Source organism: Pistacia vera, unplaced genomic scaffold, assembly GCF_008641045.1.
Source record: "Pistacia vera cultivar Batoury unplaced genomic scaffold, PisVer_v2 Contig530, whole genome shotgun sequence".
Taxonomy (NCBI): domain Eukaryota; kingdom Viridiplantae; phylum Streptophyta; class Magnoliopsida; order Sapindales; family Anacardiaceae; genus Pistacia; species Pistacia vera.
The window spans coordinates 79,461-99,186 of NW_022196369.1; positions in this window are offsets into that span (position 1 = coordinate 79,461).

Genomic DNA, 19,726 nt, shown 5'->3' on the forward strand with positions numbered 1-19,726 from the left:
GACATTATATTATAAACATTAGTAATTTACTACATTAGTATAATACTTAATTAAAGGATTAGAAATTTAATTAATTATAACATTACATTATAAATTTATAGTATAATTACGTAATTAATTATAACATTACGTTATAAACAAATGATTACTTAATTAAATAATTACTTAATTAATTATAGCATTCCATTATAAACATTAATACAATACTTAATTAAACGATTAGAAATTTAATTAATTATAATATTACATTAAAGATTTATAGTATGATTACTTAATTCATTATAACATTACGTTATAGTTTGATCACGTAATTAATTATAACATTGCATAATTAAATGATTACTTCATTAATTATGATATTATATTATAAACATTAGTAATTTCCACAATACTTAATTAAATGATTAGAAATTTAATTAATTAAAACATTATATTAAATTAAATAATTACTTAATTAATTATAGCATTACATAGTTAAATGATTATTTAATTAATTATAAATCTATAACATTACATTATAAACATTAGTAATTTATTATATTAGTATATTATTTAATTAAATAATTAAAAATTTAATTAATTATAACATTATATTATAGATTTATAGTATGATTACTTAATTAATTATAATATTTCGTTATAAATATTAGTACAATACTTAATTAAATGATTAGAAATTTAATTAATTGTAATATTAAATTATATATTTATAGCATAATTGTTTAATTAATTGTTTGTGTTTTAGTTTTAATTGAGGAATTTTATGTGAAGTGTGATGAATTTATTGAATTCAAGTGTTGCCTAGAGATTAGAAGATTTATGAGACATATTGAACACAAATAAATGAGTAATCAAAATTTGTTAGGGATATATTTGTAAACTTTTAAGATATTTTTGTTATTTTTTAAACTAATAGGAGGGTAATTATTTTTTATAGGGTATCCGAAAAAAGAACCAGAACCGGTATTTTAGATTCTGATTTCTTGAATTTAAGAACCTATACTATACGGTTTCAAAACCTATTGCTTTTTTCGAGAATTTGTACTGTATAATTCTAATTCCCAAAAAATGCAAGACACCCGAACCGCTCAATCCCTGTGTTTAGCAAACCCTGTCTTAAAAGACTAAGCCCGTTTTGAACCCCAGATAAGCCACAAACGGCGCTACTGACATGGTGCTCAGAAGCTTGATCCGTCGTTTTTCTTCTTCTCCTTCTTCATTCATAAAACAAGGTAAAGTGACTACTACTGTTCCACAAGATTTAGTATTTAAAGTAACCCAGCTTGAGAAATTCCTCCAAAATGATTGTAAAGAAGGTAATGTCACTCTTGATGAAGCATGATATTTCTTTGGATACATGATTCATATGCAACCCAAACCACCAATTTCATCATTCAACCGGTTGTTTGGAGCACAACAGGGACAGTGGATGGCCAAGGGCTCTAAGGGACCAACGAATAACGATTTGGAAGTAGGTAGAATACCTGTGGCTTTGAACTTGGCAATATGTCGCATCAGAACCGTCCCGTGCATATCGCATAGGCACCCCCACAGAGTGCAAGGCAGAAAGATTCCCACTATCGCCGGAAGGATAGCCTGACTATCATCGTGAGGGAAACCCCCACCATTCGCGGGTTGGTTCTTACAGTGGAGGTGAGATAACTCCTCGAACCATCATTACCTTCCATGGCTCCAGTCAGTGCGTGTCAAGGTATGCCTAAGCTTTCAGCTGAGCTGAGGAGAAGTCTGATCTGCGGTAGTTTCCTCAATCGCAATTATGAGGGTCGAACCACGTTGTGGAGAGTGATCCTTAGGTAGCTCTGCTGCCTCAGATGGAGGAGTTATAGCGAGCTCTGAATTAGCTTAGAGCTCAGCAAAATGAGTGGGGCAGGTCACTGAGGTGTCTCCCTTTCTCCAGTAGTGTTAGTTGCTCCTCTCCCATCAAGGTTTAGAATGTCGATATGCGAGCATTTGAAGGGAATTTGATCCGCAGGATCACCTCTATGAGTTTAACGACCTCATGGACTTTACAAGTTTCCAACTTGGCCAAATGTCATTGTCTGGTGGTGACTCTGACTGCCCACGTCAAGCGCTGGTTTAGATCGCTTCCGCCAGGGTCTATTAACGTGTAGCAGGGAGTTAGTTATTCTTGAGACACTTCCAGGCAAATAGGAAGTTCTTAATGTCGTTGAGCATTTGAGCAACATACGATAAGAGAAGAATAAATCCTTCTAGTCTTCATTGACAAGTTCCACAGGGAGCTACATAGATGGCTACACACCTAAAGAATCTGTTCGGACTCTCATTATGGGAGTTCACCCACAGACTAACCTGTGGAAAAAGCTGCAATATGAGGATGGCATTTCCCTCACCGCTTATGACTTACAGAGAAGTACCTCCAATAGAGAATTATGGGCTACTCTTAATCGTTATGACTTGGTCCTTCGACTAGTGCTCTTGATTGAGGGAGGGTAGTAGAAGAGCTAATCGTAGATGGGCTAATAGACGATCAGCGGAAGGGAAAGAAGCAACAGTTTTAGCCCAAGAATATTATGCCCTGGTTCTTCGTCGTGGTCATGGCAAGAATCAGTATACTCCTCTGAACGCATTAGTATCGACTATTCTGGATAAGTTAGAAAAGGCCAGCTTGCTCGGAGAGTGGCGCCCATGAAAATCTTCTTGGGCAAGATAACAAGAATATTGCCATTATCATCAAGTAATAGGCACTAACCAATGAGTGTCGGACTCCAAGCAAGCAATTAAAGACCCATCAAGTAGGGGCAACTCAAGGAGTATGTTGATGGTCCGACTCCTGTTTGGGAGAATGTCCTGAAGACTAGGGAAGAACGTCATGGTTGTAGGGTTTCTACTTCGTGGGATCATCTTTGGAGGACCGCACTTCATGGGGCATTCTCGAGGTGCTTAGGAAAGGTACGCTCATAAAGCTCACCATGACCCCGTGAGTGTGGTGAGCACGACATCGTGACCTGCTAAGGTTTGTAGAGAAGAAGAGATTACCTTCTTAGAAAAAGATATGGTGCGATTGCATTATCCCCATAAGAATGCACTCATCATCGCGCGCTGAATAAGTTGGTGCGAAGTCCACAGGATGTTGGTGGACAATGGTCGCGCTGTAACATCTCATTTCAGTGAGCTTTTGAGGAAAGCAATTGAAGAGGCATATCTGAAGCCTGCCTCTATCCCTCTCTATAGTTTTACGGGATCATCTGATTCCCAAAGGTACGATTGCACTTCCTGTCACTTTGGCGAGACCAACGAAGTAACCAAGGACGAAGTTCTTAGTGGTAGACTGTCTGTCCGCTTTTAATGGCATTCTGGAGTGACCTCTACTACAAAGTTTCAAGGTTGTCACCTCCATCTATCATTTGAAGATGAATTCCCACTCTGACAGGGGTGGGAAAATAAGGGTTTAGTGCGAATCTCACGACTGCTATGTGAGAGCAGTGCAGATGGCATGCAAAGGGAAAGAGAGGCCGATCGGCATTCCCAAGCAAGTTATGGTGAGCAGCAGATCGAACCACAGTTAGGTCCAGTGAAAGACAGCATAGATCCTCGTGTTTAGGAGGAATATTCCTATAGTGGTCGGTTGAGTCTTTGTCTGAGGTATCTGTTGACTAGAGTGAGTCAACATGGTATTAGAATTAGGAGTAATCTAACCCTCAACTCGCTGAAGATTTAATGAGCTTCCTCAGACAGATATCAAGGTTCGGGATCAGCCCGAACATAATATGTCATGCACTCAACTCGACAACGTAATAAATGTGTGTTCGCCAGAACAAAGAGTCATGCAACCGAAGTGCTATGCTGCTCTTAAAGTTGAGGTGGATAAGCTGCTCTCAAACGGGTTCATTAAGAACCTCATTACCCGAGTTGGGTCACCAATCAGTTTTAGTGAGAGAAACCCAATGGCAAGTGGCGAACTTGCATTGATTTCTCTGATCTCAATAAATCCTGTTCGAAGGACAATTTCCCTTTGCCCAGGATCGATTAGCTCATCGACACCATTTTTGGGCATGAGCTGTTAAGCTTCATGGATGCTACTCGGGGTATAATCAGATCTTGATGTATGAGCTTGAGAGGAGCATACTGTTTATCACATACGAGGACTGTACTGTTATAAGGTCATGCTTTCGGTCTGAAGAATGCTAGGGCAACTACCAGCGTTTGGTTAACCATATGTTTTCCGAGTAGATCAGGAAATTAATGGAAGTTTATGTTGATGACTTCTAATTAAGTCGTATGTCGCTTCAGATCACATAGCACATCTCACTAAGATGTTCGACGTACTTCGAAGTCATAGAATGAAGTTTAATCCTCTTAAGGGTTCGTTTAGAGTATCCTCAGAAAAATTCCTGGGGTATATGGTTAACCACTAAGGGATTGAGATCAACCCGAAAAGATCTGAGCTCTCCTGATAGAAAAAGTCCAGCAATCGAAAGCAAGTTCAAAGCTTGAATGGGAAAATAGCAGCTCTCAGTCGCTTCATATTGAGAGCAAAGATCGTTGCTTGTTGTTTTTTATATACTTAGGGCCAACAAGAAGTTTGAATGGACTCCAGAAGTGTGAGCAAGCTTCCAGAGCAAAAAGAACATCTCGGAAGCCACTCTTCTATCAAAGCCTTTTCACAAGGAAATTATTTTCTACCTATCTGTCTCTCAATATGCGGTCAGCGCAGCTCTCATCCAGGAAGAGGGCAAAGTTCAGTGCTGGATGCCAAGACGCGGTATCCAAAGATGGAACGATTAGCCTATGCCATGCTGAGTGCTTCCAAAAAGCTACGACCTTATTTCCATGCCCACACCATCCATGTTCTGACAACTACCCACTCAGACAAGTTCTTCAGAAGCCAGAGGCTTCGGGTAAGTTGCTTAAATGGGCTATGGAATTAAGTCAGTTTGATCTGTATTACAGACCGAAGACAGTAATCAAAGGGTTAGTTGTTGCTGATTTTATTTCAGAGTTCTCTTATCAGCCAGATCAGGAACCTGAACAGTCAGCCAGCGAAGTTGTCTAGGAAACTGTTCAGAACTTATCACCTGGAGCCTTTTGTTGATGGGTCTTCAACAGAAGAAGGGTCGAAGCTGGTCTTCTATCCTCAATCCCGAAGGGACACGAACTCATGGAATCCGTAGATTCGGATTCAAAGCTACGAACAATAAGGTCAATATGAAGTCCTACTTGCTGGTCTGCGATTAGCAAGAGAAATGGGGTCAAAAATGATCGACATCTATTAGTAACTGACCGAATTCACACAGTGAAAAAACGTAATATTTAAAACGAATCAATCAATTACACGAGCCAAGATCCGAGTACAGATTATAACATTTCTTGCATAACTGAAACGTAAAATAAAACTGTATTAAAACAAATCCATACAAGGATTTAGTTCATACCGACGTTTGGAGGCTCTTCCGAATATCTTTGATTTTGGACACGAACATTGTTCACCGGTACTGTTCATCGTCTACTGTTCACATGATTCTTTGCTAATGGATCCAATGTAGGAGCACTCATGAAGTCCACATGAAGTAATTCGAAGAACCGTAATTGTTTTGCTAGAACAATTGTCGGCATCAAGAATCAAGAACAATCAAATTGAAAATTTTCTTCTTCACTTGAAAGAGAAAACGTGAGAGAGAGAGATAACCTTTCGGTGGCTAGGATTTTAATTGAATGAATCTTCTATTGTTTTAATTTTAAGTTGCACTTATATAGTGCAACAATTAAAACCCTATTCCACTTAAGAATAGTATGGGCTCCAACCCTAGTTCACCCTTACAACTAAACACACCCTTTATGGTATTTTAAATAATTAATTATTAGTATAATTAAAATCAATTAATATATAATAATATAAACATTTATTAATAATAATAATTCATTTAAATATATACATAGATATTTAAATATAATCTCACTAATTTCATTTAATATTAAAACTAAATACAAGCAACACCTCAGCAAATTTAATTGCTCTGAGAGATTACCAAAATACTCTTTCATCCTAAAAGACGAAAATACCCTTCTTACAAATTGATTCTTAAATTATCTTCTAAGTGTGGACTCGTAGGCTCCTCATTATATCGGTAGTGTGTAGTATCGCGATTAACACCAATTAATTGTCTTATTACACACCGACCAAGATTGGCCCCTAGCAAGGCATCATGGCCACTTGATAGATTCAGTTCAACAAAACCACAGCCTATCAACGGTATGGTTACCTGCAATCAAATCTTTCATCAACTGTTATCTCATCGAGACTAGATACAAAAATAGTGTCAACTTCAGATATCCTCGACATGTTTGATTCAGTTACTAGACCAATGACAATAATATTAAATTGGATTGAACATCAACTCATCTCACTGTGGTCACAAATTTAGTGTCATTGACATTTATTGAATACCCAGTGAGATAACTTCTCTCGTACCAGGAGTGATGATCATTTGTCGATCCACCATAGTCTCGATACACTTCAATGTAGCCAATCACTACCGTATTGATAGCTTGAATAGAACTAAATTAGGCTAGTGTCAAACTAAACCAATTGGTACAAAAGGCGCCTTGGTGATCTCAAGTCTAAGGATCACATGCACCACCACATGTTAGAGGATTTATTTATAGCACACTAGGGTTCCATCCCATTGGAATCCTCTGGGGGTCTGTTCAGTGAACTTGCCTATAACAAGTACCATGTGTCGCACCAGGTTGTCGGCAAATAACCTGACAAGTGAGATCAGTCACTGTAAACCCGCATTATTATTCTGATGCCCTAAGGTATGAAATTTACCTTTTTATGTAATTTTCTTTTTCTTTTTAATGAAGGGTAAATGGTCAATTTACATGTATTTTGAGATGTGACCATTATAAAGTATAAGGGGTGATGTCATTGAAGAGAAATGAGGGTAGAATGGTCATAAAGTTGATGATATGGTTAATGGCATAACGGTACCAAAGGTATAATGGTCTTTTTATAAAAATTCATATGATTTAAGTATCCATAAAAGTGCACCAAGGGTAAATTGTCATTACCTAATGGGATGCTTAATTGTTAAGTGTTGTGAAGAAGTCAAATGGCATTAAATGAGTGCTAATCATTAGTTGTGGTAGAAAAGACCAAAACGCCCTTATATGAAAAATTTATGCCAAATAACCCTTATATCTAACTTTTATTGACCAATCATAATAGGTACCAATGGAATAATAATTTACAAGGTTTTAAGAGAGAGGAGTGGCCTTGTACACCCCAAATGCATCATCTTCTTCTTCATCTCTCAAATCCACCATAAAAGCCACTAATCCAAGCATTTTATTCTCAAATTTTCATAGGATTTCAAGTTGATTTTCAAAGAAGATCACCATCCACACTTAAAGAACTTCAATTCAGGTTTAAGGTGAGTTTCAAAACCCTAGTTATTCTGATCTTTTAGTTAAAAGGGAAATTCATAAATGGTTATGTGTATAAGGTAGAAAGGGTGAACCTTTGGAGCTAAAGGAGTGTCTTTGTGCTTTTAATACTAAGGTAGGAAAAAAACTCCCTTATGACTACACATTGATAACACCTAGGGTTTATGGAACTTACATTTATTTATGTTAATATGAGTGTGATGCATGTTTTGGTTAGGATTGTTTAAATGGGTGTGTTGATTGGTGTATGATGCATATGGAGGATGATTATGCAATTAAGAGATTTGTAGTTGGATGATGTTTTGGCTTTTTGGTTCTGTAAAAAGGAGTTTTTATGGCCTTTTATACTTAGAATGATATGGCAAATGATATGAATGTGCAAATGAAGGTAACATGGTTAAAATGATAGAATTGGATTTGGCTTTTTAAGACTTATACTGTACATGCTTCACTGAATTGGTCATATGAAGTTATAGAAGTCTGATTGAGTTGATTCTTGAAGTATTAAAAATTTGAGAAACAGATCTAAATATTGTTTTAGCCAAAATCAATTCGAATTGGAAGATTAGGTAAAAATGCTTGAAAAGTGACGAACTATATGGCATCCACCCTTAATGGAAATTCCCATTTGTTTTTAATTCTAATAAATTCCTAAAATCTTACTACTGCAATTCCTTGTATTGTATGAGATTGAATGAATTAAGTTAAGGTTTAGTAGGAGAATATTCATGATAAAGTTTTGCTAAATTGATTGATGAGTTGTGCAATTGGCCAAGGGCATGGTTACAAATCGCAATCGTATCGTGTATCGAAAACCTAATTTTTTGAATCGATATCGGTATCGTATGTATCGTAAGATACACCTTTTTCAAAAAAAATTAAAAAATAATCAAAATTTTCTAAAATTAATATCATCCCCAAGATAATTAAAGAATTGTGGAATTATTGGCTTTAGATTACAGTTTTAGATAATCAAAATTAATCACAAAATTAAGAATCTATATTATTTTCTCTTAACCATTCATATCATTTCTAAGATCAATGTCAATATCTATATCTCCACTTATATTATTATTATCATGTAAAATGGGCAATACATATTTCTCTTCACTTTCTCCATGCAAAATGGGTAATTGGACAGGTTTTGGTGAATCAGGTTGAGTGACCCGGTTTCGCCGAATTTTTTTTTTTTTTGACCTTTGGCCCAAATTAATGAAGTCGTATCGTTTATATCAATATTTTTAAGGAACGAACGGATTGTATCGTATCGTAGGATACATATCAATGTATCGAAATGTTTAGGGTACACTCTCGGATACGTATCATTGGCGACTTGTATCAAATCGTATCGTATGTAAGTAAGGGTATTGTAGGATACTAACAACCATGGCCAAGGGTACATGTTCAATGAATGAATAGTATGATTGAGCATGGGAGATGTTATTCCTATGTTTGATTCATAATGGTAATGCATATAGTTATTTAGTGACTTATGAATTTTTGAAATGTTTCAAGAATGAATTCCATGAGTCTCTTGAGGTATAACCCAAGATCAGAGGAATGGAATCTTTAGAAACCATGAGTCCTTTGAGGTGACAACCAGAAACAGGTAATGGTTCAAATGAATCCGATCGGAACAAAGATTAATGAAAACATCAGTATAAGACAAAAGAAATAAGCATGCCATGTATATGTTATTTCATAAGTCTATATGTCTATGTTATATTATGTATGGTTATGTTATGCTTATGTTTATGAGAAAAGTCCAAGTGTGATATGTTTTATGAACTTGTTTTGTTAAAGAATGAGTCATGTTTTTTAGGTAAGTAAGGTCCTAGGTAATACTTGTATAATGAACCTTAATAGTTATAAATGGTCATTTTCCCTTACTGAGCGATTAGCGCTCACCACGAAATGTTTTAAAATGTTTTGCAGGTAAGGATTAAGGAATGAAGCTGGGAGGGATTCCGAGGGACGTATGAGCATGAAGGGATGTTTTAATTATGACTATTGAATGGTTTTGCTAGTAGTGGTGTAGTAATTATGTTTATATCTCATAATGCAGTAAATATGTCCATGTTATTATGGAGTATATATGTTTGTGTTATAAGGAACAAATTGCTAGTAAATTTTGTAAAAGTGTGTATGTTCTAGTAAGTACTACTATGGATTTCATAATTTACTCCAAGAAAGGAAACTATATTTTTTGACTGTACAATGAACTTATTATAGTTTAGAAATAAATTAAATTAAAATATATATATTTTTAAACTACAGGTTATTCTTTAAATAGGATTTTAAAATAAACTTCTTCCTGGCGTGCGTTTTCTAGGTTCTCAATGGCCAAGGAATACTTAGGAAATACCCGTCTAGGGAGGGCTTTTATAGTCACTGCCTTTTGACAGGGTCGGTCAATAGTAGGATAACCTTACCATTATCTGTGTCCTTGGTCGAATAATACTGGGTCAGACATTTCTAGAATGGCCACCATAGTGATTCATAAGGTTCTCACTATCAAGATTTGAAACACTTGATACCGTCGTCACGGTTCTACCATCCTAAGGACATATATCATTACATACACGATATAGAAGAATATGCCTTTATTGATAAATAAACATTATTACAGATCAATTTTACAATAATTGATTGGTCTAGGGCACTTATCTAACACTATGGGCATATATGACAACTCTAAGAACCTCTACTTCAGAAACACCCTTCTCGCTAGCGTATGGCCGCAAGGTGATGATTCCATTGAAGTAGGAACCGGTTCACTTCGGAGGGAATTTTTTAATGAGGCATACAATGAAGCACTCTTACGTGCAAGTCTGGACTTAGTTGAAGAAAACCACGGCAAGGCTTGGTTAAGGATAGCTTCCTACCAGTAGTGGGCAAAAAGATTCTTCAACTCTAAAGTTAGGAGAGGGACTTTCAAGTTGGCACTCTAGTTTTGAAAGAAGTCATTCTCAGCATAAGGGAACCAAGTGCAGGGGTATTGGGACCGAATGGGAAAGTCCATACCACATCACTAAGGTAATATGACCTGAGACGTATCACCTCAAAAGGCTTAACGGTTCCGAAGTGCCGCGAGCTTGGAATGTTGAGCATCTTTGCCCTTAATCAGTAATTTCAAACTCACTTATAGCTTTGATCATTTCCTTTTACTTGTAAAATTTTCTTTCTTGTAAGTATTATGAATAAGATTGTTCCATTTCTCTCGAGAGAAACTTGTGTTGTGATCTCAAATCTTTTTTTAATAATCTTGTTCTTTATAACATTTTACAAGTTCAATGGTCAGATAAGTTATATTTGTTTGTGAAGTGCTTAAGTTATGAAAGTAAATCACAAGTGGCAAAAATTTCTTTTATATATTAAGCCAATGTGTACAAAAGGTGACGAGGAGCTCAAAAGTTAAGTTGAGAAAACTACAAGAATAGAAAAGAGAGTGATCATTGGTCTTCATTTCCAGCCCCCCCGGGTGGCACCTCCGATCCTCTGGATGATCGTCGGCCTCCGAATCGTCGGCCCGATCTTCAAGAATGTTTGTTTTCGGTGATCATCTTTCAGAGGAGGTTTTGTTCCTCTATTGTCGACCTCTTCGTTTAAAGTGTGGAAACAAGAAGGACTAGTATTCATCGAAAGTTGGGAGATGTCCATTCTAGGTTCCTCGACTGCAAGCTATAAAAGCTTGTATTGCCCAGTGAGCATCTTCCTCTCAAGCTCGAGGTTTTGATGCTTCATCTGCTCGGTCAATGAAGCGACTCACCCCTAAAGCAGTTCAAGGTCCGCCTCCATCATCGTCTTCTGTTTCTTGGAGTTCTCCCACAACTGAGCTCGATTTCTCCTCCGGCTTTGCGTGATCAGTGCTAACCTTCAGCCCTTCTCTTACTCGCTCAGCTCTTTGGTGAGCCTCACCATTGTCCGTTAGAGCTCCTTGTTGTCCCGTTTCTCTTTTGAGCTTGACCTTCTGAAAGTTTGTAGTCCGAAAAGTCGAATCTCTTCTGCTAGGTATTGATCAGTCTGGATGCGAACTGCTTTTGCCTCATCCACGACCACGAGATCTTGCTTCAGCTTGACATCTCCTCCTTCAGCTCATAGAGTCTGCTGGCATAGTTTATGTCGATCTTCTATTGGGGTACGGTCAGGACGAGTAGGAACTATACAGGAAAAGAGACAAAAGTTAGTTTCGTTTTCTTAAAATCATAAAAAAGTTAAAGAATCGTGGTATTAAAAAGTTCTCGAAGAGAACAAGTTGTTTATCTGATTGTGTAGCTAGAGTGCAGTAGCTACCAGATCGGTAGGTCGGGCAGCCACGAACTCTCGAAGGTCGTAGCAGTTAGCATTCCAATAGGGTGTCATTACCAGCTGCAAGTACTCAGGCAATTGCCCAAGGGAACCAGCACAGAAGCAGTTTGGCCCCGATGGGGCAGGTAACATCTTCGACTGTTCTTGCTCGTCTCTCCTCTGGCAGTGCGGTTGTCCCTCTCCCTTAAGCAAGCTCTAGGGGCCGTCGAAGTGCCGAGGGCACCCTCGGGGAAATTTTCGAGCAAATGATGGGGTAAGGCTAAGTTCTTTTCGGTAGCACCTCGAAGCCTTCTAGCCCTGACTCGATTCATCCTTGGTGGGCAGTTGTTTCTTTTTTTGGTCTTTTGGCCCATGGTTTTTTGTTTCATGGCACAAGTAGCCACGGGCCAAGGAGCTTCTTTGCGTCGCTCGGTGGATGGTTACCTTTCAGTGCCAATCCATATCCCTCCTATTGGGATGGCATCAAGGGTCACTTCGGCTAGCCCAGTCGAGTTGAATTGGGGGAATACAAAAACCCCAATCTTCGTCGGTGGCTTCGAAACCCTTGGTGCATGGTTGCTACACGCCATGAAAATGTGTTAGTGAAAAAGTCATCTTGATATAAGGCCAAAAGTTCTTGGATATGAAGTACTTACGGCTGGAGTTCTAAAGATACCGGGGCTGAAAAAACTATACTTTCGCAGGTTGGTAGTGGTCAAAGGAAAGATAGTCAGTTGGAATTAAAAGGGAAAACCTACTCGACTCTCTAAATTTACAAATGTATCATAACTCGAAGAAGAAATATATGGTGTCATAAGCCCCAACATTGCTGGGGTAACCAAATATCCCTCCCTCGATCGTAGATTGCTTCGACAGGTAAAAGAATCTTTGTCCTTGCTTTTATTTAGAAGTAAGTGCATGCGAGTTCTAACGTGTTAAGTCGCCAAATTCGTGTTTTGCAGCATGCGATATACATGCAATTGCTATCTAAAGCATGGGCATACATTGAACGCGACTCTCGAAGTGGTCGAGGATCGACTTGATAAATGGGTGAAAGGGTATCGTCAACCGTATTTGAGGTTGCTTCTAAGATCACAGCATTCCCTCTTGAGGGTCTTGAGCTGTGTACGATCAATGTTGGTAGAAGTTTACGTTGATCGCGAACTGGTCTACCGCTTTTTAAATCTCGTCCGCAATGGTACTGATAGTACTGCATGTCCAGGTCTTGTTGAGGTGCCCGAGGGTTACAAGCTTGTTCTTTCAGCTACTCTCATTTCTGAAACATCCATTGCTCCAAAAGTTTGAAAATGTGCGACACATAGAGGTAACTTAGTCTCTGTACACAGTGTTTCATACGACGACTTGAAAGAGTTAAAAAAACCCTAATTTTCCTTCCTTAACCCCTAAAAACCCTAAACATCCTTGAGAATGGGTTCCAAGGATTTGTGCCCTAGGTTTTTAACTCTTAAGAGTGTTCCTTTTTAACAGTATCCAAGAATGTGCATCATGTAAGTTTACTAGACATTCTACCCACCAGCTGTAAAAGACCGAGTCTTTGACAAAAATGAAAAGAAGAAATGGAAGAGTTTTCCTTACCTCTTGGTTGCTGGGGACGAATGCTCGTCATAACGGCGAGTGCGCATCAATTGGAAGAAGGATGAATGGTTTCTTGAGTGCAAAAGCTTTATTTTCTCTTTGAAGATTAGATTTATGTGAAAAGCTTGAAGTGGGCTTAGGGTTCATAAGGAAGAAGCGACGTTTGGCTTCCAATGCAAGCGACGTTTGGGTGGGACGCATTTCTGGTCGTTGGATGTGACCATTGTCGCATCCTGTGGAAGAGTAACCTTCACGCTTCATAGAGATCAATCGACGTTTCCCTTCGTTGGAGACACCAAACGTCGACTGTGTTATCTTCCCCCATTAAATGCGCCTTCATCCACATTTAATGCTTTAAAAGAGAAGTTGTTTCAGCATGACTTGCATAATGCTCATGGCTGATACTTATTGCACAAAGATCGTCTGTCAGATAACTTACTTTATGACCAGGCAGTTGTCAAGCGCAACAGATAACTTTGAAGAGATAATTTGAATGAAACATTTTCTTCATGTATTGAGCTCGAAGCGAAGCGAAGTGATTATGGTTTCGACAAAAATATCAAAGTATTTTCAGGTTGCGAGTAATGGATAAATTTCAAAGCAGTTGGTATAACACTGAGCAGGATCCGACCCAGGTCGGTGAACCTTTAAAGGAAAATCACCTCAAGTCGCTTGTGCAAATGCTTGAAGTTCCACATCGCAACCTCCATTCAGTTTGCTGGTCGAGTTAGACCGTGAACTTTATTTATTTCAGCAGTTCTCCACTCAGGTTCAAGCAAGCATTCCTCAGGACAAGACAAATCATGGCATAATCATGAAGTTCTCAAGGTTCAAACCTTGAACCTTAAGAACTAGGGGACTTATGTTATGCCTAAGAAATCAAGTCTGACACAAGCTTACGTTAGCAAGGGTCAATCAGAGTTCAGGAAGGCTTTGTGCCGCTCAAGCGCGATCACGTCGTCCAAGGACGTATCTCCTGCCAAACCTACACAATTTAAGGGATCTCCTGTATAATAGTCAATGGGAAGCAAGGTAGGAATTGTACGGCACCTGCCCGCTTGCAGACTTGAACATTACCCAGAAACCTCACTACTAAATAGAGGGCTCCCCTCTCATTTCGGGATTCTGATACAAAAAATGCTATTTCTTATTTGTATTTCATTATCTAATCGCTACATGCGACCCGATTGTAATCTCTTATTTATAAAAAAAACAGTGGACATAGGATTTGCTTCGAGCATCCGACCACTTTAAAATCATCTCCCATTTTTTATTTCATTTCCCGTTCACGTGTAATTTCTAAGTCACTTAGCACTTTGCATGTGCGAATAGTTGGTGTCAAAAATCAAGCACAACAGTTTTAAATAGATTATTATGTAATTTACTAGTGATTGAATTGATAAATAAATATAATGCCTATTTGTTTTGGCCAATATTTCATTTGTCTAAATGCCCAAGGTATAGCAACTTGCAGAATTGAAATGCTCAATTTCTAGGCTGAGTTTATGTGGCGATTCTCTATCAGACATTCATTGACCGGTGTTAGTAAGCATTAAAAAATAAACTCTTATAATTTTAAATCTAAAATATGGTATTCTAATATTGGAAGGGGAAACTACACTCACAAACCATTCTCACTAATTTTCTCTTACAAACGCGATGTGGCAGCTGCAATTAGTCAACTCATAATGGATCCCGTTTGCCAACCAATGGGTCCCAGCTGACCAATTGCAAGCTACCACGTCGCATTGTGAGAGAGAGTTAGTGAAAAGAGTTTGTCGGCCTACTTTATTGATATGGAAACATTTAAGAAATCATTATGAGAGTTGGGATCACCAGAAATTGATACAATGGCTCTTTCTACACCAAATTTGTGTTACAACTGGTAAAAAACATAAGAAAGCCTATGGCAACGCCAATTATACTTGAACTATAAAACCGCCTTTTGTGTATAGGATAAGCTACTACAATTCCAAAATTGTGTCACAAGTTAAGAAGTCTGAACCATCATGGGTGACCAATAGTAAAGAGCAAAGGAGAATCTAAACATGGTCTTCCAAGTTTTAGTCGCCTTGATGGTAAAAGAACAGAGGAGGATCTAACATGGTCTCCTGAGTTTGAGTCTCCAAAATTGCTAATAGTGATGGTCACTGGAACTCTTACTCAATCGGTAGTTTCATGATCCTGGAAGACTAATTGAGGTGTATGTAAGCTGGCGTGAACAACCTATTATATTAAAAGTTGTTCATGTGTATTAATATAATAACTAATTAGAGGGATTATAAAATTTTATGACCAATTTCTTGCTTAAGGGTGTTACATGACAAAGATATAATAATAGTAAAATTGATACCAAGTAATCCTTTAACCCAATAACAAACTTGGCACTAATTCATCATTTGATCAAATTATAGTTACTCTCATAGTGCTATGGAGACTGAGATTGATTTATCAGAATCACTCTGCGTCCATTCAAGTTAACAGAGTGTGATGATTATTAGGTGTGGGCGGGTGATGATCAAGTGATGAAATTTATCAGATGGAACACTTTCACTTCCAAGGAAGAAGCGTGACTTACTCAAGGATGTATGTTCCCCCACCCCTGGCGTAGATCAATATGCATCGATGACCATTCGATCGGATTCGTTTCGATCTTCCTGGATCTGGCGGTGACAGGTGTGGGTGATATGTGTATGCTATAGCTGTGAAGTACTGGGGTAAGGGGATTGCCACCAGGGCTGTGAAAATTGCCCTATTGAAGTTTTCAAGGACTTCCCTGATGTGTTAAGGTTGCGGCATACGTTTTTGTAGAAAATAAGGCTTCTCAAAGGTGTTAGAGAAAGCTGGGTTTCATCAGGAGGGTCTGTTGAGGAAATATAGTTATATAAAGGGCAAATTAAGGGATTGTATATCTATAGTTTTCTAGCACCAGATTCTCCAAGCAGAACTCAAGATCAGATGTCTGAGTTCAATTTGTACAAGAATGTATGACACTGAGTTTTAATTAATATGTAAAACTTAGGAGTGATTGTGTATGTGTATTATTCTGTATATATTGATGATTTCATGTTTGGGCAGGTTATGATCAAGTGATGAGATCCATCACAATACAAAACTTTCACTTCACTTACATAAAGGAGGTATGCATCCCCACCCTTGCGTAGATCAATATTGCATTCATGACCATTGGATCGGATTCGTTTCTATCTCTCCAGATCCGGCATTGCAGGTGCAGGATTCGATAGGGTAGTTATAGCTGCCAAGTAATGGGATCAGAGAATTGCCATAGGGCAGTGAAATTGCAGTTAAGAAGCTTTCAAGGACTGCCCAATTGTTTTAAAAGCTTATGCTTTAGTGTTAGATGAACGCTAATAAAATTATCAACACAAAGGAGATCCTGCAATGTTAGGGGTTCAAATTACACTGGAAGCATCTTGCGGTCAGGGGTACTTACCCGAGCCTGATGAAGATTAATCTCATACCTACGAGTATGGGGAGACCAGAGGTTCACCAAAAAAAGAAAAAACACAAAGAAGATCCGCATTTATTTGCTTCTGTGACATATACCTTTTTTTATATATAAAATCCGGTCTTACAACTTGTTAATTGGATAACATATCAAATATTAGAGGAATCATAAAATTTATGATCAATTTTCTTGCCTGAACGTGACAAAGATATAAATACTTGGGAAACAAGTGGAGACCTCTTGGTAACGAGAGAGGCCGCGGTGATATTCAACACACTCTTCGCTAAATATCCTAAAGTTGGTTTAAATCCATTAATCAACTACTAACATTTTGATCGTTTTTACTCTAATAGTGCAATGGAGATTGATTTTCAAGCATCACTCTCCGTCCATTCAAGTTGATATATGTTGATGATCTCAGTTGTGGGCTGGTGATGATCAAGTGACAAAATTCATCGGTTGGGCACTTTTACCTCCAAGGGAGAAGCTTTGACTTACACAAGGATAAACGCATCCCCCACCCTTGGGTAGATCAATATGTCGGATTCGTTCCCATCTTTTTCGGATCAGGCGATGACAGGTTTAGGGCTGATATTGGGTAGCTATAGCTGGGAAGTACTGGGGTCAGGGAATCGCCACCAGGGCAGTGAAAATTGCAGTTAATGAAATTTTCAAGGACTTCCCTGATGTGTTAAGCTGCAGGCATACGTTTATGAAAAAATAAAGCTTCTCAAGAGTGTTACAAATAGCAATTCGCCGATTGAGCAAGACAAACCAACCAGGTTTCTTTCTTCAACAAGAGGAAGTGAAGCCGCTTGGAATCCATTAGAAAACACTTGTTATAGATGAAATTACATGATATCAGCACCATCAATTAGAATGAGCGCCAGCTAATCCTCAATCAAAATTCAACATGTGCTAAAGGACCAAATAACATTACTGGCAGCTCAAACCACCCTAGTTATTAATAGCATTTATCAACCTTATCCCAGAAAAGATCAAGAGGAAGGAAGGATTCTCACACAAGTAGATAACTTGTTAAATATCATACATTGAACTTAAAGTATAAATAAACACCTCTTTCATAGAAAAAGGGGCTAACATATGGGAGTTGAGTATTCAGTTGAGCTTCAACTATTATTTTTTTATAAAACAAAGCATTATTCAATCTTTGTAGTCTTACAGGCAATATCAAATAATAATCAGAGTGAATATAAGATTCGTTTTAAATATTTGAACCACTTATAGTACTTTATATGTGTAAAGTTGTTGGTATTAAAATCAAGCATCAACACACTTCAAAACAGAAAAAGAAAAATCAAGCAAGTCGGTTCTTACTTGTAAATTGTTGTAGTAAAAAAATTGAAGCCTTTCAAAGCTCTATAGTAAAATGCAACCTACCAAAGATTTGAAAACGAGAAATAAAAGCAACAAAAATTAAAGTAAAACCCATTAACACACAAACGAAACAAGTAACCAAAGTTGTTTAGCTATAAAAACAAATAATTTCAAGAACCACAAAAAAATAATAAAGCAATGATTTTAACATGAAAATGGTAAAGACGATAGCGATGAAGAACGAAAAATCCGTCCAGGAAAAGCTAAAGAGAAGGAGAACTGGAGAATCGAAGGAAAACAGGCGAACAACATCACCTTGGGCAGTGGCGGTGAGAGGCGAGGGACGGCCACTAGTGTGGAGGTTTAGGGTTAGGTCATGGTGTGTGGGAAAAATGGATATATAGGGAGGGTATTTGTGATTATAGAAATGTAAGGGTAATCTTATCGTTCAACTGGTCCTGTCCCCAGGATCGGGTAATAAATCCGTCCCTGTCCCATTCACGCTCGCACAAGGCGAGGCGACTGCCATCTCTGATCGAGAGCATAGATCATACCTATTTCCAAAATAAAAGGGCCAGGCCATCAGATAGCAGAATGATAACAAAAAAACGAGTATTCATCCAAATATAGTATTAAGAATCACAATCAATCAAATTGACAGACAATTGATGCCCAGTAGCATCTTTGGTTTTCCCAGCATATAAATTGTTCCAGGAATCAAATCAGCCGCAACTAACTTTATATAATGTCACACATTGTGTATAACACTGGAAAGGATGACCAAGAGTTTGACTTTTTAAGTAAAGAAGAAATGTGGAGAAAGGAAACTTCAATAAACAAGTACCAACATGGCTTCCTTTTCCAAGTTAGAAGCAAGTAATGGTAGTTAAATTAACCCTAAGGAATTGGCCTGACGGTCAAGAAGTTTGTTCCTCCTTGAGTTCTTAGGTTCAAACATTTGAGTCACTTACCATATAATATTATGGTTTACTTGGTTCTTTGAGTTTATAGGGTGTTCAATAAACCTCAAAGATTAATTAGATATGCGTAAACTAGCCAGTCACCTAGGACCAAAAAAAAAAAAAAAGATAGTTAAATTTCTACAGCCAATGTATGAAGAAATTTAATTATGACTTGGATCATTACACCAATACTTTTCCATATATCATGTTTGTCAAGAGCATTTGGACAACTCCCAAAGGACTATAATAACTTTTCATTGTATTCAGATTATTCATTTACTTTATATCAGTGGATAACAAATATATAAGTGTATTCAGGTTTACTTTGGTCCATACCAACAGGGACAATGTAATCCGTCATTGTATCTTTCAATGTAATTTACAAATTGGTGCATTCCTGATTAGTATGGACGATAACATTCTAAAAAAATGACACCATAATATGCTTTAAAACAAATTAATTATTAACCATCATGGGTGACTTGATAGTAAAAGAGCAAAGAAGTTCAACATAGGTTCTTGAGTTTAAGTCCCCCTAACCACTAATAAGGGTGGCAGTTCAAGTCTTCTTAAGTACTAATAGAGATGTGGTCGGGTGGTCACTAGGGGGATTTATCTAGCTACTCGCTTTAGGTCTTAGGAGATT